We start from the raw sequence: 21,105 nt of genomic DNA, 5'->3' as shown, positions 1-21,105 counted from the left end.
AACAGACTCGTCCTTTGGAGAATGAGCTCCCTGCCTCCGCTCTCTCCAGCTTAGGCCGTGCTCTCTGGATGCCCAGGGCCTCGGGACCATAGCCCATTCCCACGGCTGCTGGTCCCACGCTGGACCTCGGAAGAAAGGTGGAAAGTCACAGTTCAGTGTTGGAGATTCTTGAACCGGTCCCAGCCCCAGGGTTCCCGACTCAGTGAGTCTGGGGTGAGGTCAGGGGATTTGCGTTCCTAACGACTCCCCAGACACTCCACTTTCTTTGATAACCACTACCTGAGAAACGCGAAGAACACGACGAAACTGGGGACAGTCGGGTGATACGCCAAGCTGGGCGGAAGATCTGGCCCAGGAGGCCCAGTCGTCTCTGGCCTGAGGGCGCTGCAGGGCCCCAGGGGCAGCTTCTGGCGTCAGGATTCCCATGTGCCGGCGCAGGGGTGCAAGCACCTGCCTTCCAGGCCGGGAGAGCCCAGGGCTCGCGTCCTGACCTGCAGGACGCGAGACTTCAGTGCCACATCTGGGAAAATCCGGGACAGACCACCCCGCAGGCGGCTGCCAAGGGGTGGGGCTCCACGATGCCCTGCCCATTTGGTGGGCGTGTCGATCCCTCAACCCCGCCCCTCCCTGCCCATCCAATCAAAGCTCTGGAGCCTTGGGCCAGCCTCTCAGGAAGGGGCCGGAAGAGGAGGGTGCCGCGAAACAGCAGCCAATGGGAAGCCAAGAGGTAGGGATGCTCGGTCAAACTCCTCCAATCACCTGCGGCGTAAGCTCGGGGTTTCACCCCCGATTGCAAAGCCGCGAACCTCGGCATCCTCCTCTGTCCCACCCGGACGCGGATGCAGGGCCGGGCTGTTGGGTGTCAGAGTGATTAGTACTGGACCCTGGGGTCGGAGAGCTCATCGTCCGGGTCCTGAGGCGGCCGCTTGCGAGCTGGATGGGCTTGGGGCACCTGACCTCCCTGGTAGGTAAAAGGCGGTCGTACCCCGGGTCCGCGGCGTGGCGTCGGGGGCACGCGGAGCCGCAAGCCTACGCGGAGCCGCAAGTGCAGGCCCAGCGCGCTGTCGGGGCTCTTCCCTCCCCCCGCGCTCACCGAGGGCTACCTCCGCTTGTGTAGACTACGCGGAGCGTGCTGTGCCCCCAGATTCCCAGGTTGAAACCTACTTCCCGGTGGGGTGGTTCCGAGGTGGCGCCCCGGGAGGACATGGGGTCACATGGGTGGAGCCTGCAGGACTGGGGTTAGTGCCCTTCTAATAGAGACCCCAGAGAGCCCGGGGGGCGGGGGCAGGGTCCCACGTGGGGGCACAGCCAGAGGGGCGGCGAGCGGGACTCAGCAGACACCTTATCCCGGACCTTCCGGCTTCCAGAACCCGGAGGTGCCAGCTGTCACTCGCGGAACCCCGAGGTGTAGACTGTCACCTGAGCCCCTTGCCTGTGGTGTTCTGTCCCAACAGCCGCGGTGGACTTAACAAAACCTCCCCCCGGCCATTGCACCTCCAGCCCAATGCCACAAAACCCCGGGTCACTCCTGAAGAGACGGTGGCCCCGATGGCCCCGGGGACTGATGTGGGACTGCCTTCCAGGAGCTCGGACATGGAGGTCACCAGGACGTCCTTTCGTAGACTTCCTGGAGGTGGTTTGTGATGAGGGTCCTGAACCAGAAACAGATTTTGGGGAACGAGGGGTCAAGTTTCGAAAGGTGTCCCCAGATCTTCCCTGGGGTCCTTGGAAGGTGGTCGAGGAGAACCTGCCACCTCCCCTCCCAGCTCCCTCTCCCCATTACCTCTGCTCTTTCCAGCTCTCACGTCCCCAGGCTACGCAGGAGCCCGGTGTTTGTCTCTGTCCCTCAGCTCAGCGCCCACCGGAGAAGGCTGTCTCTGAATCCAGCTCTGGATGGGCCTTTGGGTCCCTCGCCCCTCCCCCTCTTTGAGGTCTCTTCCTTTTCTCTCTGCCCCTTTTCCACCTCGGTTCGGCTCCCTCAGTTTCCCCTCTTCAAGATCCGGTCGGGTTTTGTTAGGAGAGGAGCTGGGGAACCACAAGACGGGGGACCCGGGATGGCCCACAGCCGGAGGGGACGCTGGGCCAGGGATGGGAACTGTGTCATTAGGCTGTAGGGTTAAGACGTTTTTCCTTTCTATGTTTTCTGACCAACTTTTTTTTTTTTTTTATGATTTGTCATTGTTGAGATGGGACAAAAGTCACATTCAGACTGCGTCACATGTCGGTGGTGTTGAGAGGCAAGCCATCCCAGCAAGAGGGGATCCCTCGTTCCCTCTTCCCAAATTTCTTCTCCTTTGCTCTTCACCGTGCCCTGCAGCCTCTGTTCCACTGTCCTGTCCGTGCATCCCGAGGATAAAAGGAATGACCAGTAAAACCCCGGCTGGCGGGGAGCAGGGCTATAGTGTTTCCGTGTGTGTTGTTGGGAAGGGAGGGTGACGGTAGCTCCCAGATCCGGGACAGGAAATACCACAAGGTTTTGTCCCTTCCGGGCACTGGGCGCATCCTGCGGCCCACAGGGGTGATGAGGGACACGGACCCAGCGGAGCCCTGCCCAGGCACAAATGCCATTCTTAGGAAGTGAGTGTCCTTCGTGCCGGGCCGGCCGGGCTGAGGCCTCTGCCAGATGCTCGAAATGGGACATCAGTGGTGTCCTGGGAATCTAAGGATTGAAGCTGGACTCTGTTACCGTTGCAGCCCCACAGCGGACGAGATGTTCGCTGACCTCACGGCCACGGCTGACACGGCTGAGAAGCAGAGAGCTTCTGGACGCACGGAGTGGCGGGCAGAATGGGAGACCAGGTGAGCAGGGGCCCCGCACTTGTTGGTGAGGAAGGACACCAAAGGCAGGGGTACGTTTCGAGGAGGACGTTGTTGCTGATGCCCCTGTAAGGTGGGCAGAGGGGGAAGTGGGGCCGCTGGCGGCTCCTGGGGGTTCATCCTGAGAAACTGGGGCAGCCTGGGCCAGTGTCCAGCCGTGGTCTGGGCAGAAGGCTCGTCTCTTGACTCTTTAGCGTGTCTGTGACCAGAAGAGAGCTTCTCTGTTGCCTCTCTTCTACGTCAAAATATAGGATTGTGGCTAGGTAATTAGAAACTTGGGGTTTCTTTCCCCTGCTGGACCGCAGGACCAAATTACTCCCATTCTTAGTGTGGGCCGCTGCTGGGCCATTTTCCCGAGTTCTGAAATGTTACATATTTGTCCTTGCGATGGTACCGTTTGTGGTGGTGAATGTGCAGTTATCCAGGAAGGTCTCGCATTGTTTTCTTTTGCTTTCCATCGTGAGGCTGGAAGGAACTCAGCCCCTCCTACCAAGAGCTGCGCAGTTGGTCTGACAAGTAATTAGCCCGTAGAAGTGAGTAAGAAGTCTGCCTTCCAGGGGCCACAGACAGATTGGAGCGCCCCCGGGGGCACTTGGCTGGGCGGGAGCACCTGGAAAGCAGGTCAGATTACGAGAGGTAGAGGGTTGGGAGCCCTTCCCGACACCCCTGAGCATTCCTTCTTTGGGCACCTGCTGTCTCGTGTTTTGGTCCCTGTGGGTGTACAGATGTCTGAAGAGTGAGCTTTCAGAGATGAGCAATGATGCCAGATTCCAAGTGATAGAATTACAGGCTGTCCGAGGTGGAGGGGCCCTTTGAGAGCAAGCTGACCCCCAGACCAGAAGTCCCAGGTACCCAGCTTGCTTGGTACCAGGGCCGGGTGGTGAACAGAACCAAATGTACCAGCTTGCCAGCTCGTGCTTCTTTGCCACCATCTGCTGTGTCCGTGAGGAGTCGGGGGGGAGCAGGGGAGGGATGCTCACCTGTACTGTGTGCCGGCACGGGGCTCAGCGTCGTCCAAGTTCATCGTTCGCTCGGTGCTTCGGGAGTACTTCTTGACCCAGGTTTAAGCTCCAGGCCAGTGGCCTGCAAGTTTACATCTAGGGACCTTAGGTGGCTGTTGAATGTCACCCAGGGACTGACGTCTGTGCACCGTGGGAAGAGGGAACCCGTGGAAGCACGGTCAGACGCCTGCTCTTCGGGTCCTCTTCTTCCGTCCTGGAGGCTCGGGCCCAAACGTGGTCCTCAGGAGCCCGGGCCACAGTAACAAAACAGCCACGGAGACCAGCACCTCCCGAGCGCCAAGGGGCAGGCGTTGGGCACAGCGTCCCAGTCTGTCCTCACCTCAACCCTGTTATCATCTCCTCGTTTCCAGAGGGGAAGATCAAGGGCCCACCCAGAGTCACCCGGCGGAGACAGGCTGACCACCACGTCGGCCTGACCCCAATGCTGGCGGTCCGCACCACTGAGCCGTGCTCTCAGCAGACCGTGCCTTTTCACCGCAACCCGGAACACCACAAATTAATTACCGACAGAGCAATTATAGACGTGTTCAAACAAATTGCAAATATGAGTACAAGTGCACTCTATTTACAAAGCCCTGGAAATGCTGTTTGGGAGTTTAGAAAAACACACACTAAGGTGGGGGAAAAAAACAAGGAAGAACTCAAAACCGAATTTACAAATCGTTTGTACAATAATAACGAGAACTATGTATTATAACAAAAGATGAAAACTCAGCAGAAAAACTAGCAAAGGATGTGATTAGGAAGCTAAAGAAAAGAAGTTGCATACATGGCCCAAAATAAATGGAGAAAAGTTCAAATTTTTTGACTAAAGAAACAGAAACCGAAGCAAGAAAGGATTTTGGAAAATGACAAAACCCGGTGTGGGGGATGCTGTAGGGAGACAGACGGTGAGGAAGACACTTTCCTGTGCTGTAATGGGGGGTGTAAATGCTTTTGAGGACAAGGACCCCTTCAGTGGCAATTTTAGCCTTAAAAAGATGTATAACCCTTGACTGTCAATTCCGCTTCTAGGGATTTACCCTCAGGAAATAATCTTTAACGTATATAAAGAATCTTCTATTAAAATGTTCACCACATTGCTAATGTCAGCAAAAATTTGGCAAAACGTTGAATTTGGCAAAACAATAGGAATTGTAATAAGTAAATATACTGTGCATATAACGGAAAAGTAAGTTATCTATTAAAATGGTGGCATGTGAGAATATTTAAGGCATTCCAAACACCTGTAATAGGTTTGTTCAGTGAAACACAGTTTAAAAACAGCAATGCGGTGTAACCCCAATTCTAGAGCACTCCTGACCTTCCCCAGGTGATGAATGGTAACATCACCGAGGGGGGATAAGCCCATTTCGCGTGCATCAGGAAAGGGTGTACTGGGAACACGCGTCCCCCCCTGGGGCATGTGTACCCCAGAATGCATAACCTGAATCATTAACATGACCATTAACATGATCATGATGGGTGACACCTCCCCCCACCCCCGCCCTGCCAGCTGCGGGACACCTATGAAATCACTGACCGCTGGCCTGGCTGCTGAGTCAGGAAAACAGGTTACTGTGGAGAACAGTTTTAGGACAATTGACGTCGTCTGAATATGGACTGTGGGCTAGATATCGAGAGATTGGTGTCGATGTTGGCACTATGGTTACATAAGAGAACTACCTTGTTCTTGGGAAACAGACCCTGAAACATTCAGGGGGTAAGGGGCCTCCCGCTTAATCACAAACGGTCCAGAAAACAAATATCTGTCTATATGAGAGTAGTATGTTGTTAGAATCGTCATTTTAATATTCGCAACCACACGGGATATATTTAACGCAACAGCAACAATATCTGTGGGTCTGTCTCCATTCATAGGGAGACAGAGAAGAGGGAGAGTAGATCCGGGTGAGGCGCCTGGGGAGCCCCTCGTACCGTCGTTGGGACTTCTCTGCAAGTTTGAAGCGACGGCAGGACTAACGGTGACAAGAGGCACATTAGCAACGGCAACGTTATTCACACAAGCAGCAATAATACTCTTTCCTTGGTGGTGGGATCGCGCTCGGCGTTTATTTCCATCTCTCTGCAGACACGTGTTTTCTAACATTGTCCGTAGCAAGCGTGTAAAACCGTGTTTAGCTGGTTCACTGAGCAGTCTCAACTCCGGGGGCGTCGCTGGAAAACCCCCCAGTCGCAGCCGCGTGCGTTCTTTTCAGGTCTTTGATGGCATCTCATAAACATCTATAAGCTCCACAGTCACTGTAATTTTTAAAGGACTCTGGCACAGGTTACACCTTCTGTCCCCTGTCCCCCTGAGAGCTCATCCTCTTGCCCCAACGCTGGTCTGGCCTCAGCCTGAGGGAGGTGGGGACGGGAGGGGACATCTCCCTCCGCTGCCCTGGTCACCCTCCACTCTGGTCTCCGGGGCCGGGACCCTTCTGGCTGCTTCTCCCAAGGGTCCCTTGTGGGAGCTCTTCGGGAGGCCTTGAAGGGGCTTCCTAGCATGGCTGCTGTCCGCAGCCCGTCACTGCTCTGGGTCCCTCAGCCAGCGGGCAGTTCATCCCAGTACCTACCAGAAGGCCCACGGGGTCAAAGTGTCCCCGGCTGACCCGGCACCCCCACCCCCACCCCAAGCTGGGTCCTCCTCTGGCCTTTCCCACCTCGGTGCAGGCTACCACCCTCCACCCAAGTGATCCCTCCGTCCCCACTCGCTTCCTCACCCATGCAGCCTACCCACCACGTCTTGTCTGCTCTGTTCCTGAGTATTTCCCCAAACCACTCAGTTTTCGCGCCTTATTTTCAGGTGACGCTTCGGTCACACCCCCTTAGTCCTGGTGCCCACAACCTGCGGTGATCTCTGAGCTCCAGCTCTTTCGACGTACCCTCGTCTCTTCCTCTCTGTCCCTCCCGGCCCCCTGGGCCTCTGTCCGTGGCCTGCTTGCCTCCTCTGAAGCTTCTGGTCCCGTGAGCGCATGGCTGGGACGGAGAAGGTCCTCAGGGGCACGGGTCGTGCAGATGGGGTTCCGAGTCCATGGGCAGTCCTGGACGAAGACGGGAAACCGTCCCTACCCGCCCCAGTTAGGAGGGAAGGGATTTAGGGTGGGTGTGCGGACCGGCTGCTCCCGGGCACGGGGGTCACTGAGCTGCTCCCTCGGTGTCCACAGCCCTGTCTGGATTTGCCCAGGCTCCTCGGTACCTCGTCCCAAAGACAGTCGCATGTGGGGATTTGTGAGAGTCGGTGGGAGATGCTTTTGGAACTTCTGAGGTTCAGCTCCTGCACGTGGTTGCTGGTCAGCAGAGGCAGACAGAGCTTAATGGGGTCTGCAGCTCATGCTTGAGGGGTCCCCCAAGAAAACACAAATTTTCACATCCACGGTGCAGAGCCGTGGGGGACCCCGCAAGCCTAGTTGCCTTAGCTTCTGGGTCAGTCGGCCTTTCTGGTCCGAGGCTACAGCTGAGGACAGTGACAGCAGGGCCACGGGATCCCCGTGGTCAGGGCGGTGCTGAGGTCGCGACAGGCCACAGTTGCGCCAGGACCTCCGACTCGGGTCGGGCAGGCTCGGGGCGCAGTCTAGGCTTTGTGTGTGTCATTAGCTGCGCGGCCGTGGAAGATTGTTTCAACTCGGCACCTCGGGTTCCTCTTCTGAAACTAAGTGGGGTCACTGTTCTAAAAGGTTCCTGTTTCCCCTTCCAGAAACGCATTCTGACAGCTGAATTCAAATGACTCCAGCCCGTTTTGTGCCAGTGAGGAAAGAACCAAGTGCTTATAGTGATGATGATAAAAAAAATCTGGGGGCCCCTGGGTGGCTCAGTTGAGCATCTGACTTTGGCTCAGGTCACGATCTCACAGTTTGTGGGTTCGAGCCCCGCGTCGGGCTCTGTGCTGACAGGAGCCTGCTTTGGGTTCTGTGTTTCCTCACTCTCTCTCTCTCTCTCTCTCTCTCTGCCCCTCTCCTGCTCGCGCGTGCTCTCTCTCTCTCTCTCCTTCAAATATAAACATTAAAAAAAACTTTTGTAACTTTTTTTTTAAATCTGTAGCTTAACTATCCCAGGCATGAAAGGCATGGCATAACCCTCACTCCCGCCCCACTTGGGAAAAGAGCACTTCGTCGAGGGCTGGGGGCTCCCTCTGCTTATCTCAGGAGAGTTCCCTGGCCACCGCACTAGCCCTGAGAGTGAGGGCTGCCTCCCCCCCACCCAGTCTCTCTCAGACCCAGCCAGACTGGAGTCCAGCCTCGTTCTTTTGCATGCAAATAACCCCCTGAATATTCTTGGCTCCCTTGACAAGCATCAGGCGGCCACTCAGGCACGAGTTTCTTTCCGGGCTCCCCATCCTGTCCCCTGGTCCAGGGGTCTGTTTCTGTGCCAGGTTCTTACCATTTCGATTACCAGAGCTTTGTAATATATTTTGAAATCAGGAAGTGTGACGCCTCGTGCTTGGTACCTTCTCAAGACTGCTTGTGACGCTTCAGGGTCTTTTGTGGTTCCATAGAGGTTTTAGGATTGTTTGTTCTATTTGTGTGGAAAATGCCATTGGAATTTAAAAACAAAATTCTTTTTAATGTTTATTTATGTTTGAGAGAGACAGAGACAGAGTGTGAGCGGGACGGGGGCAGAGAGAGAGGGAGACAGAATCCCAGGCAGGCTCCAGGCCCCGAGCCAGCCGTCAGCACAGAGCCCGACGCGGGGCTCGAACTCACAAACCTCGAGATCATGACCTGAGCTGAAGTTGGAGGCTCGACCGACTGAGCCACCCAGGCGCCCCTGGAATTTTGATCGAGATGCATCGGGGTCTATAGGTGACGTCGGGTAGGATGGACATTCTAACAATATTAACTCTTCCAGTCCGTGTAGACTGGCTATCTTTCCATTTGTGTCTCAGTTTTTTTCATCACTGTCTTACGGAGGTCAGTGTAGAGATCTCTAACTTTTGTTTTTAAAGTTTAATTATTTATTTTGATAGAGACAGAGACAGTGCAATGAGGGAGGGGCAGAGAGAGGAGAGAGAGGGGGGGAGGGGGGAGGGAACGGGGGGAGAGAGAGAGAGAGAGAGAGAGAGAGAGAGAGAGAGAGAGAATCCCAAGCAGGCTCCACCCTATCAGCGCAGAGCCCGACTCAGAGCCTGAACCCATGAAACCGTGAGATCATGACCTGGACCGAAACGAAGAGTCTGACGCTCAGCCGACTGAGGCACCCAGGTGCCCCAAGATCTCTCACTTTTTGGTTAAATTTGTTCCTAAAGATGTTATCGTTTTTGATGCTGTCGTAAATGGCATTGGTTTCTTTATTTCTTTTTCGGGTAGTTCACTGTTGGTGTGTAGAAACACAGCTGATTGTTGTGTGTGGGTGTCGTGCCCTCGCAGCTTCGCCGCATTTATCCATCCTGACGGTTACTGGGTAGAGTCTTCAGGATTTTCCTCACGTAAGATCACGTCATCGGCAAACAGATGATTTCCTTCTTCCTCTCTGATCTCCGATGCGTCCTTTCTCTACCCACTTTGTTGAGAGTTTTTATCCTGAAAGGACGTTCAGTCTTGCCAAGTGCTGTTTCTGCTTCAACCGAGATGATTGTGTGATCTTTATCTTTCATTCTGTTAACATGGTGTCCTATACCACTCACAAAAAATTAACTTGAACTGGATTGAGGGGTTAAATGTAGGACTCGAAAGTGTAAGACTCCTAGAAGAAGACATAGGAAGAAAGCTCCTTGACCCTGGTCTTGGCCAGGATGGTTTGGAAAGGGCACAAAAAGCACGTGAAACAAAAGCAAAACCAAGTAAGTGCTGCTTCGTGAGACTAGAAAGTTCCTACACATCAAAGGAAACCATCAACGAAACGAAAGGGCAGCCTACCAAACAGACAGTGTGTGCAAACCATCTATCTGATCAGAGGTTGATTTCCAGAATACATGAGGAACTCCGACAACTCAATCGCGGAAAGATAAACATCGGACTTCAAAATGGGCAAAGGATCTGAACAGACCTTTTCCCAAAGAGAGTATGCAGATGATCAACAAAAGCCTGAAAAGGTGCTCGACAACACCAATCAGAGAAATGCAAATCGAAACCACAATGGGGTGTCACCCTGTACCCCTTAGGAAGGTAGAATCCAAACAAGAGACAGCAAGTGCCGGTGAGGACGCGAGGACGCGAGGACGCAGAGAAAGGGGGAGCCTCCTGGCTGTGGGTGGGAACGCGAACCGGGGCAGCCGCCCTGGGGCACAGGTGCCTCAAGAAATTAAAAACAGAACTGCCCTTATGATCCAGCAGTCACACTTCTGGGTGTTTATTTGAAGAAAATGAAAGCACTGATTGCAGAGAGAGAGAGAGGGAGAAGAGAAATGCTCTGTTTACAGTAGCTGAGATATGGAGACAAGAGAGGGAAGGACCCTACATGTGCACCCGGGAACCGATGGGCGAAGAAACGCGAGATATGTTACCTATTATTGTTGTGTCATCAAGGAGGAGATCCTGCCATTTGTCGACGTGGATGGACTTCGAGGGCATTGAGTTTCCGGGAAGAAGGCAGAGAAAGACAAATCCCGTAGGATTGAATGCGTGTGTGGAAGCTAGAGGTGCTGAACTCCCCGAAGCAGAGAGTGGACTCATCATTGGTCACTGCTGGGGGCGGGGGGCAGATAAGAAGACGTGGGTCAAGGGGGTACCGGCTTCCAGTGTCAGAAGAGTAGGTTCCGGGCAGCTAACGCACAGCATGGTGACGGCGACGAACGCTACTGTGTTGTGCGCTCCAAAGTGGCTAAGAGAGTAGATTTGAAATGTTCTCACCACCCCAACAGAATGGAGATCATTTGAGGTGAGGGATGTGCTAACTACCCCTATTGTGGCAAAGATTTTATAATACGTGTGTATTGTCGAGTCCTCATATCGCACACCTTCAACTCACACGGCATTATGTGTCAGTTATACCTCAGTAGAGCTGGGGAAAGACAGACGTGGGGTCGGGGGCCGAGAGGAAAGAGAGAGAAGAGGAACACGAGGAGAGTCCCCTTTTCCATCCTGGGTTCATATGTGACCCACAAAGTCAAGTGTTGATGTGAGCAAAATGGGTTTTGACCCCCTCTCTGTGTGCTTCTTTCTTTCTGGGGCCCCTGCCCTCGGTCCCAGAGGCTTAACATTAACCCCCCATTACCGCCTGGGCCTCCCTGACCACACACGGTGGCCCTTGTCCCTGTCCCATCCCGCACGCACCCTCCCCGGCCCTCAGTCCATGTGATGGCAGCTGAGGGCTTGCAGCAGAGAAAGCCGGTTGAACTAGGGGTTTCATTCTCGGGCACCTTATCCCCGGGAAGTAAGTAGCCCTTCTGTGACCCATCTACATGGGTTCCTGCTTGTGGGAATATCCGACAGCATAAGGAAACGAACGTGAAACTGGGCTGAGTGGACGAAGATCATTTCTGGAAAGGAGGCTCAGGTGCCCCCTAGAGATGAACTTGTATTCATGGCGCCTCCCCTCTATCCCTCAGGTCCTCACGTTCTCTGAATATTCCAGGTCTCTCCCCAGATGGAGGGGGGCGGCAGGGTCTGGGTGGGGAGGAGGGGGGCAGAGGCTGTTCACAGGTGCGGTTTGTCTGCAGGCTGGATGCCCCCTCGTGAGATGCGGGTCTCGGGGACGGAGGCGGGAGGGCCGGGGGAGGGTGAACGGGCCGGAGAGCCCAGAGCCTTGCTGCCTGGAGGTGACTTCGAAAGCTCTGCTGACTTAGAGCCATGGTGTGAGCTGTTAGAAGTTGCTTTTAAGGGGGCACCTGGGTGGCTCAGTGGGTTGAGCGTCCAGCTCCTGATTTCGGCTCAGGTCATGGTCCCGGGGTCATGAGTTCAAGCCCCGTGTTGGGCTCTGCGCTGACCGTTGAGTCTGCTTGGGATTCTCTCTCTGCCCCTCTGCCCCTCCCCTGCTTGCTCTCTCTCTCTCTCTCTCTCTCTCTCTAAAAAAAAAGAAACTTTTAAGAAGGATCCACTTGCTGGGGATCAGGTCTGACTGCCCAGCTCAGGGAAGGGAGAGTCAAAGCTCTGAGGGTGGTTGTCCCAGGAAAGCAGACGTGGCCAGGGAACACCAGTGCCTTCCAGGGAGACGCTGGTGTTTGGAGGGTGGGGAAGAACATTAGGATTCTCTTAATACTGGCAATGGTCTGAGGACTGAGGCTGTCCTCGGCAGGGACGGGCGCAGGCCGACAGGGCGGGGGGTGGGGGAACCACGTAGCCAACAGCTCAAGGGACCCTACGGCGCACTCTGCTTGTCACTCAGACATTCCGTCGTGGGTCTGTGTTCATATGGGCACACCCGTGTATGAATGTTTCCTTCGGGTAATTTCTGAAAGTGGGGTTAGAGTATCAAAGGGTATGTGCCTTGCTGACCTTGGCAAGACCCTGGAAGCATGCCGGAATGAGAAACCCCATTTGATGAGAGTGGGGAGAAGCAGGCATTCCCTGTCGCCGGTGGGATTGGAAGATGCCCCCTTTCTGGAAAGGAACGTAGCAGCCCGGCAGGCTTTGACATTTAGCGCGATCCGCGTGCCTGTCCGGCGTTTCCGTTTGGAGTCCGTCCCAAGGAAGCAAAGATGGGCAAAGATGTTTTTGCTAGGGTCTGGGCAGCACTGTATGTGGTGGTGAGAAATGAGCGAAACCCCCCCCAAGTTGTGGTGTCAGGGGACTGGTGGAGTAACACAGGACACGTCTGGGCACCAGAGTGCCCTTCCTTCAACGTCGTGCTGTTCAAGTGTGTTTACGGACATCGGCGGTCTCCACACGGCGCGTGCGAGTCGAGGCTCCTGGGGCTGAGATGCGCCCGCCGCCCTCAGCTCTGGGCCCCCATTTCCTTATTGAGTCAAGGTCAGTGGCGGGGCTCCACGGGCACTTCTGCGCCCCCCCCTCCCCCCCCCCAGCCGGGACTGATGGACACTCAGCGGTCAGAATTTTATCCATATGTTCTTATCTCCTCTGTACTTTTTCTAACCTCAGGATTGGGGTCGTCTCTAACCCTCCCTGCCCCTTTTTTTTTTTTTTTTTTTTTTTTGCTTCTGAGAACGTCTTGATGTTTTCCCTTGAAATCTAAGGAAATAGGTGGTGCCCAGTGCCCACACTCCACAGCGTTGGAGGAATTCTAGGACCCGTGGAGCTTCAGGGGCGTGTGGGGGCGTGAGACCGGGACATCCAGTGGGACCGCGCCTGTGGGCTGTGGTTTCAGTGCCCGCACATCCCTCCCACTGAGGGAGCGAGGGCTGGGCTGGGCGGTGACCAAGCACGCCTCGGTTGGCCGGGACTCGCTGATCCGCGTGCGGAACGTCTTTCCCAGCAGCACCCGGTAGTAGGCTGGACAGCAAGGTGCGATTCCTCTTGTTCTAGGACAACTTATTGCGAAGACAGGTGGTATAATGTATTTGATAATTTGAATTAAAGTAATAGCAATAATACTAATAGCCATGACCGTTTGTTGAGAAACATAACATATTGTATGTTACCTATTAGACACCATATATCATGCGTTCTGTGCTACATACACGTTAACATCGGTACACCTTACGTGTTACTTATTATTTAGAATATATCGTAGCCAGAGACTAGCAATTGTATCCCTCCTGCCTGAGCTTTCCTCGTTGCTAACTCAAATCCAAATGTGAGTGGTTGGGTTTTGGGGGGCGGTGACGATGGCCGGCAAAACCCTAGCCGTCAATTTCTGATGATCCGTTAGGGTTTTGTGTTTTCAGGATGGGGAAGGCAAGGAAGTGGCCTGAACCCTGGGCCTGGGAAGAGTAATGAGGTGGAGTTATTGGGCTGGTGGGGACTCTCTGGGTCGGGGGCTGGGAGGGGCACGGTGCGTGCAGGTTGGTGGACCCTCCGGGTGGGGGGCTGGGGCGGCCGCTGTGCGTGCAGGTGACGGTCTGGACAGGGGCTGTAAGTGGCCTTGCTGAGACCCGCCTGGAGCAGGGGACAGGGGGCCGGTGCTCACCAGCAGCCAACGTGGGAGCCCAGGGCCCCTCCTTGCTTGGGAGTTGGAAGTTGGGGCACTTCTTGAAGGGTTATTGTAGGGTTCGCTTTGACTGTCAGTTCGGTTTCCCTGAGGGCCAGGTGAGATATGCGATGACAGAATTAGGGTTCGGGAGAGACCTCAGTGGGCCTGACTGCTGACAGCCGTGTGGCTCCCAGAACCAGGTCCTGGCCAGGCGTCCCGTGCAGCCATGAGAGGGAGCCGGAGAGTGTCCTACTGGAGAGGAGACGGGGCCTGAGCGTCAGGGGGACCCAGATACTGGCCCATGGGGCGTGTCCGGGGCTGGCGAGACCACACCTGGATTCGTCCTTGGCTCCGAGCGCCCCAGATGCCCCCTTTCTCAGCCCCCCGGGGACCCTCTCCCCTAAGCCCTGCCCTCTTTCCTTCCCTCCCCACCCGGGTGGCCCTGAGCCTCCTCAGCCTCCTTGTCCTGCCTCCAGCCCCTGGAGCCCAGCCGGGAGGCTCCACGACCCCCTCCTCCCCAGAGCCCCCCCGCCGGCCTTCACCCCACCGCCAGATGAGTCTCCCTCCGCGGGAGCATCGGTGGGTGTGCGGCCCTGCGTCTCCCACCCCCGCCAGCTCTCCGTGAAAGCCTGGCCTGTGCGGGCCGTTCTGAGCCAGGCAGGGAGGCGGCGGGCGGGGCGGAGACCGCACGTAGGGCTGTGGCTGCCTCCCCTGCGTGCCACTCCCGGCCCGCCAGCACGCACACGCTCCGCGGACCCGCGCACTGATTTCCAGGCCCGAGTACCCGCCGGGAAGGAGACAAACAGCTGTTTTCCGAGGGTGCTCATGAGCGGCTGACTGCTGTGCTCGCGGTCACCCAGGAGACACGACTGTGCGCAGCAGGGCCCACGCACCCCCGGATGGAGGGCACGGCGTGGCCCCGTGGGCTGGCGTGCTCTTCGGGGCCGGCTGTCCTGTGGGAGGAACCAGGTGTGCTGAGGGCCTGGGCCGCGCAGCCCCTGTGTCGAGAACTCGAGTGTCCGCGAGCTGCGGGCACCTGTCTGTCTTCCCCGGGGGGGCCCTGGGCGTGCTTCCTCGGACCCGGTGCTCCTGGTCCCCGCTGGTCGCAGGGACCGGGTCACCTCTGCGAGCCTCTCCTGGCCCCTGGCATCCCCTAGGACACGCACGCTCCCCAGACGCCCGAGACCCCGAGGGGGCCTCCCTCCCCACAGCCAGCTGCCCACGCCGACCGAAGCGCCGTCTCCCGCTCTGTGCCCCGCAGGTGCTCCCATATCCCCAGCCGAGTGATCCCCAGGCACACACGTAGCCTGGTTTGTCTGCCAGTGGCGCGGCCCAGGACGTCCCGGGCCGTCACGTGTTAGCAGAGCTTCTTCGGGGAGCTGTGGGCCACCCAGCGGTTCCCGCAGGGGGCCGCACGCGGACAACTTACAGCCTCCCCTGTGACGTTCCCGTTGGCCAACCTGCCAGGAGGGCTGTCCCCGGCCCTTCGGCCCTTCGGCCCACGCAGCCCTCGGCCTCAGCCACTTTGCTGATTCGCTTCCCTCTCTCTCCTGGTCACCCCTTCTCAACTCCGCTCCTGCGTATCTGCAGCCGTAGGAGTGGCTGGAGAACAGAGGGTCTTTACAGGACTGGCTGCCTCTTCTCAGAAGGCTACTGTGGTTATAAAGAGCAAAGAAATTGTCTTCCTTTACAGAGTCGAGTTTAACGAGCCAGGAATTCCCCATCTCGCAGGTTGACGTTGTACACGAGGGGCACCGACACGGTGTGCACTTGGGTCGCTGCGTGGGCTCCTATCCTGGACTCCCCCCGGGAGTTTGCTCACTTCCCCACAAGCCTCGGAGCGTGAGGGTGCCTCATTGCCCCCAGCGGGGTCCCCCCACCTTGTGTGCTGACCATGCCCTCCCTCAGGCCAACCCTTCATGGAGGCACTAAGGATTCTCTCTTCTTTGTTTTTGTTTTTTTTAATGTTTATTTATTTATATATATTTTTTTAACGTTTATTTATTTTTGAGACAGAGAGAGACAGAGCATGAACGGGGGGGGGGGGGGGTCAGAGAGAGAGAGGGAGACACAGAATCGGAAGCAGGCTCCAGGCTCCGAGCTGTCAGCCCAGAGCCCGACGTGGGGCTCGAACTCACGAACCGCGAGATCATGACCTGAGCCGAAGTCGAACACTTAACCGACTGCGCCACCCAGGCGCCCCAAAATGTTTATTTATTTTTAAGAGAGAGGGAGAGAGAGAGATTGTGAGCTGGGGAGGGGCAGAGAGAGAGGGAGACACAGAATCCGAAGCAGGCTCCAGGCTCCGAGCTGTCAGCACAGAGCCCGACGCGGGGCTCGAACTCATGAACCTTGAGACCATGACCTGAGCCGAAGTCAGACACTTAACTGACTGAGCCCCCAGGCGCCCCAAGAATGCTCTTTTGTCCTCCTCCTCCACCTTCCTTGTTAAATTAAGGGACTGCATTTTTTTTTTTTTAACGGAATGGTTTTGTATTTACAGAAGTGAGTGAACAGAAGGGAGAGCTCCCGGGCACTCCCCTGCTGCCCCACAGACTGTCCCTTCTGATCATCGCCGGCTTACCTCACCATCGCGGTACATTTGTTAGAATTCGTGGAACAATTCTGGCACGTTATTGTTGACTCAAGTCCAAGTTTACTGGCAGGTTTTCCCCTAGCGTCTCTTCTCTGCTCCGGAACCCCATCCCGGACACCACATTCCAGTCCTTAGTCCTCGGGCCTCCTCTCCTCCTGGTGGTGACAGTTCCCCGGACTCTCCTTGTTTTTGGTGGGCTCGGCGGGTCCGCTCTTTTGCAGCATGTGCCCCTCTGTCGGAATCTACCGGACGCGTTATGCACCATCAGACCGGGGCTCTGGGCTCTGCGAGGAAGGTCACGGGCACCGTCGCACTGTCTTCAGATGCCATCGGTGTTAGTGGCACACGGGCTGCCGACCCTGGCCGGGCCACCTGGCCGAGGAGAGCTGTCAGGCTGCCCTGGGAGGTCGCTCCTTCCTGCCCCTTCCCCCGCCGTGGTGTCTGAGGGGGGAGCACGCAGCCGCCATCAGGGGCCTGGGGCCGAGGGTCCTGTCCACCTGCCCGAGGGCAGGGAACGCACACGAAGCGTTTGCAGTCCTTCCGCGTGGGACGGTTGTCTCTTCTCTTTTTCTCTTTTCTCTTCTCAATAAAGTATCGCTTTATCCCATCACTTACTGATAGCAGGATGGACTCAGCGGTATTTATTTTACGCCCCGGCGTCTCATCCGATACTGCTTCACTGACTTTGTTGCTCAGGTTGTTGGCGCTCCGGCTACGGGGGCTCTCTCAGTCGGTCTCCCGGCCCTTTGACAATCCCGCGTCCGCGCCCTGTGTGTTTCCTCACTTTCCTCGTGGGGCGAGCTGCTCCCTTCGCTTTTTTTCATCCCTGGCCCTGTTCTCAGCTCTCGGTTTTCACAGCGAAACGTGCCTCAGCTGCCCGGGGCCCACAGCAGGTCCAGCCCTCTCCCGTGGCCGCCCGGTGGCTCTGAGCAGGAGTCATTCACTCCTCCTCGTCACTGCACAGGGACTTGGACAGGTGGAGTCGGCAGAGGACCGGAGTCCGAGCCTTCCCCTGCGGGGTGCGGCCACTTCCTTGCAAGTGGGGGGGGGGGTGCCTCCTTAGCCCCCACCTGGAGCAGCCCCCCGCACTACGCTGCCCCCCGAGGGAACGCGGCCGTGGCCCCTCGGCCCGTCCCCGCCAGGACACCGCCCGGCCTCCGGCTCGGCTTGGGCTGTCGGCGGTGCCCCTCCCCACCAGGTAACAGAAACACGCCCTTGGGGGTAACTCCCCAACAGCCAGCCGTGGCCCCTGAGCTCCTCGGGCAGCTCTGAGCTCTGCCCCCCCCCCCCCCGCCACCATGGAAAATTGTCCGCTGCGGCCAGGGGGAGGTGTGACCCGTGTTGAGTCGGGGTTACTCACCACAGGATGGCTTTTGGCAGGGGGGGTTTCAGTGACATTCAGCAATGGGAAAAGACACAAGCCTCAGCTGCTCTATTTTTATGAGAGGGCGTGCATATTTATATATCGGCCTCATATTTAAATGTTCCAGTTTGGGCTATGGTTTTTTGAAAAAGTACTATTTTTTTTTCCTTTTTATAGAAACAGAGTTCACTTTGAATTGTGGCAGGGTTTTTTTGTTTGTTTGTTTTTCAAAGAGAAGTCCGCATTTGAACTGCACGACTGATGGAGTCTGGTCCGTCACAAGCACACGAACAGGATTTCAAGAAATCCTACGGGACCCCACCAGAAAGGGAACGGAGGGGTTGTCTGCTGTGTTGCTCACGGCTAAACGTCATTGTCGCTGGGGCCTGTGGTCCCGACCACAAACATGTGACCGAGGACACGGATGGGGAGGCTGAGCTGAGTCAGATCTTCCGCTCGCCTTAGCGCTGGCTCTGCAGAGGGCAGCGTGGGCCCCACTCCCGGGCCTGACTCCACAGGGTCTGACTCCCGGGGCCGGGGAGTGTGGGCCGCGCGTCGCTGAGCCCACCAGGAGGGTGGGCGCTAAACGCTTCCGCGGCCCCAGTTGGGGGCCAGACCCTCGCTCGCGTTGAGCTCGGGAGGGAGGATGAACTCGGGTCTTTGGATGCTGGGGCGAAGAAAAACACCCCGTGGAAGTCCACGTTCCGTGGACCGGCTCCCCGACGTCCGGGCCCCACGTCCCGCGCTCACACTCGCCATGGATGGGCCCGCGGTCGCCCTACTAAGTGCCCACGGTTGCGGCGTGGCTCCGCGTGCCGGGCACTGTGTCAAGTACGCCGCGGGTTTGTGTGACCCCACTGGAGCCTCGTCCCTGCGTCCCCGCGTCCCCGCGAGCAGGTGACGTCGCACTCCTCCATCCACAGACCACCGAGCAGGGGCTCGGGGAGGTCGGTGAGCCGTGGGGCTGGGGTCAGAGCCTTCACCTGCCCCCCCGTAACCACGGGTCCCGGCGCAGGAACCAGAAGACCTAGAGCGCGGTCCCGTGTCTGCCACTAACTGGCCGGCTCGGCGGGAGCAAAGCCACTGGCCACGTGTGACCCCCCGATGCCCTGTGGGTCACGGGGAGCCGACTGCCCCTGCCCCGTGCCCGTCAGGCTGCTCTGAAAACACACGTGTGTGCACGTGACGTGTCCCCGCTGCCAGTGGTGACGGGCCTCCGTCAAAATGTCCCCTCTGGAGGCACGTCGTGGTCTCCAGGGGACGCTCCCACGTACCGTCCCCGGGGCAGCCCTGTGGGTGCAGCAGGAGAGGCGGCACCTGCCGTGGGCGCCGCCGGGCCCTCGTGCCCCGGAGCTGGTCGGGGGAGGCTGCATGGCTCATCCTCTGGACCTCACCCGCAGTCAGACTCTGAACTTGCCCTCCTCCCAGCGGGACGAGACTGGGATGAGCCCACCCAGTCCCGGAAGCAGGCTGTCCTCCTGTCCCAGCCTCCCTGGCGGGAGTTCGTATCTCCGGCAGCCTGTGTCCCCGCCACGGGGCCAGTGCCCACACTGCCCTCGCCAAGCCACCCTCCACCCGGCCACGTAGACCCCTGCCCGTCCCCGTGTGTGGCCCACCCCCTTGCAGGGCAGCCCTGTCACCCTGGCTGCCGCCTTCCCCAGCCTCGCCTCACACCTGCCCCCTCCAGCCTCGCTCAGGGGCTCAGGGGGGCTCAGGGGGCCCCCACCAGCCTTGCTGGGGGGCTCAAGGGGCCCCCGCCAGCCTCGCTCAGGGGCTCAGGGGGCCCCCACCAGCCTCGCTGGGGGGCTCAGGGGGCCCCCGCCAGCCTCGCTCAGGGGCTCGGGGAGGCTCAGGGGGCCCCCACCAGCCTTGCTCAGGGCCTCAGGGGGGGCTCAGGGGGCCCCCACCAGCCTTGCTCAGGGCCTCAGGGGGGGCTCAGAGGGGCTCAGGGGGCCCCCGCCAGCCTTGCTCAGGGCCTCAGGGGGGGCTCAGAGGGGCTCAGGGAGCCCCCACCAGCCTTGCTGGGGGGCTCAGGGGGCCCCCGCCAGCCTTGCTCAGGGCCTCAGGGGGGCCTCAGAAGGGCTTAGGGGGCCCCCGCCAGCCTCGCTCCCTGCCCCGCCTACCCTGACCCTCCCCCGGAGCTCTGTTCTGGCGACGCTCTTCCAGAAAAACCTCTGTTCCCATCACCCCTACTAGGGGCTTCTCCTGGAGCTCCCCCTCCGCCCCCCTTGGACTTTGTACTTCTCCCCTCCATGAGGGCAGGGACTTGAATGGACAGGTCCTCGTGCCTGGTTAGCGCCGGCAGAAGGGATGTTCTCGGCTGGGTGGGTGACCACGGGGCCGGGCACGCGGTGGCTGGGCCTCTGGTTGGACCCTGCTCGTGCTCCCCGAGGCCGTGGGGGGTGCTCCACCCCCTCTCGGGGCCACCAGCACCCTGACCCTCCCACCCGTCACCAAGCCTGCAGGCTGGCCCTACACAGCAGCGCGAGCACAGACCGGGCCCGCGAGCAGCAGAGGTGAAAGGTGCCAGAGTGGGTGCCCGCTGGCCCCGCGGGTCGGGCTCGGGGAGGAGTCTGAGCGGCTCTCCTCCTTTCCTGGCGGACTCGGGGTAAATCGCCATCGCTGGCCGGCACACAGATAGAAGAAACCAGCTGAAAATCCTCCCGCTCCCCTGAGGCAGAAAACCATCGGACTTTACCGCATTCACTTGAGCGAAGAAAACGTCAGATTTGCTCAGAACAGGACAGAAAAGTGCGTCCCCTCCCGTGTGTGCAGTTGCAGCCACGTAACGCGTGATCTCCTGTCTTGGGGCAGATTCCTCCCTTCACACAGGTGCCACGGAGGAAGAGCCACGGCCGTGGTACCCGCAGCCTGGATTCTACTGGGACAGGCCTGAGGGGGACGGGCGAGGACAGACGGGACAACGCCTCCTGCGCCTCCTGCCCGAGACACTCCGTGGCATTTGCTGTGAGCGGTAACCTCTCTCGTGTCTTGCCACGGACCTGTGAGGAATATAAATGCTGGTGGATGGGAGCAGCGCCCAAGCGGACTTCGTGGACAGAAATGTAATTCTTATGGAATGCAAACCAACAAACAAACTCAGCAAAATTCTCCGCAGTCTAGAATCTTCTGGGAAAGTGTTGCCCTAAATTACGGAGTCTGTTCATCGAGATGAAAGTCTGTGTCTCGGGACATAATTATTATTTTAACCATTTTGGAAGGAAATGATTCTCCCTGAAGGCTGAGCTCCTTGAAGGCAGAGTTGTGTCTGACTCCCCACATCAGCCGTGGGGCCCGGCTGTCAGGACTGTCTTGCTGACACCTCTTTCTCGTTTTCTTCCTTTCTCCCAGAACCTCCGCGC

The 21,105-nt window shown here is 57.8% G+C and overlaps 1 long non-coding RNA gene across 1 annotated transcript in view; it reads left to right on the top strand.

Moving 5' to 3' along the window:
* The first annotated feature begins 790 nt into the window (after nt 1-790).
* LOC109273537 (uncharacterized) overlaps nt 791-21,105 on the top strand; it is a 31,942-nt gene continuing 11,627 nt past the window's right edge. The window contains exons 1-2 of the long non-coding RNA XR_008416847.1: nt 791-964; nt 2,695-2,799. This is a non-coding gene — a long non-coding RNA (uncharacterized LOC109273537). The remainder of the gene's footprint in view (nt 965-2,694; nt 2,800-21,105) is intronic.

The sequence above is a fragment of the Panthera pardus genome, unplaced genomic scaffold (genome assembly GCF_024362965.1).
Source record: "Panthera pardus isolate Hobbes unplaced genomic scaffold, ASM2436296v1 HiC_scaffold_23, whole genome shotgun sequence".
NCBI lineage: Eukaryota > Metazoa > Chordata > Mammalia > Carnivora > Felidae > Panthera > Panthera pardus.
The sequence above is the reverse complement of the archived record's forward strand: the minus strand, read 5'-3'. Positions and strand labels throughout refer to the sequence as shown.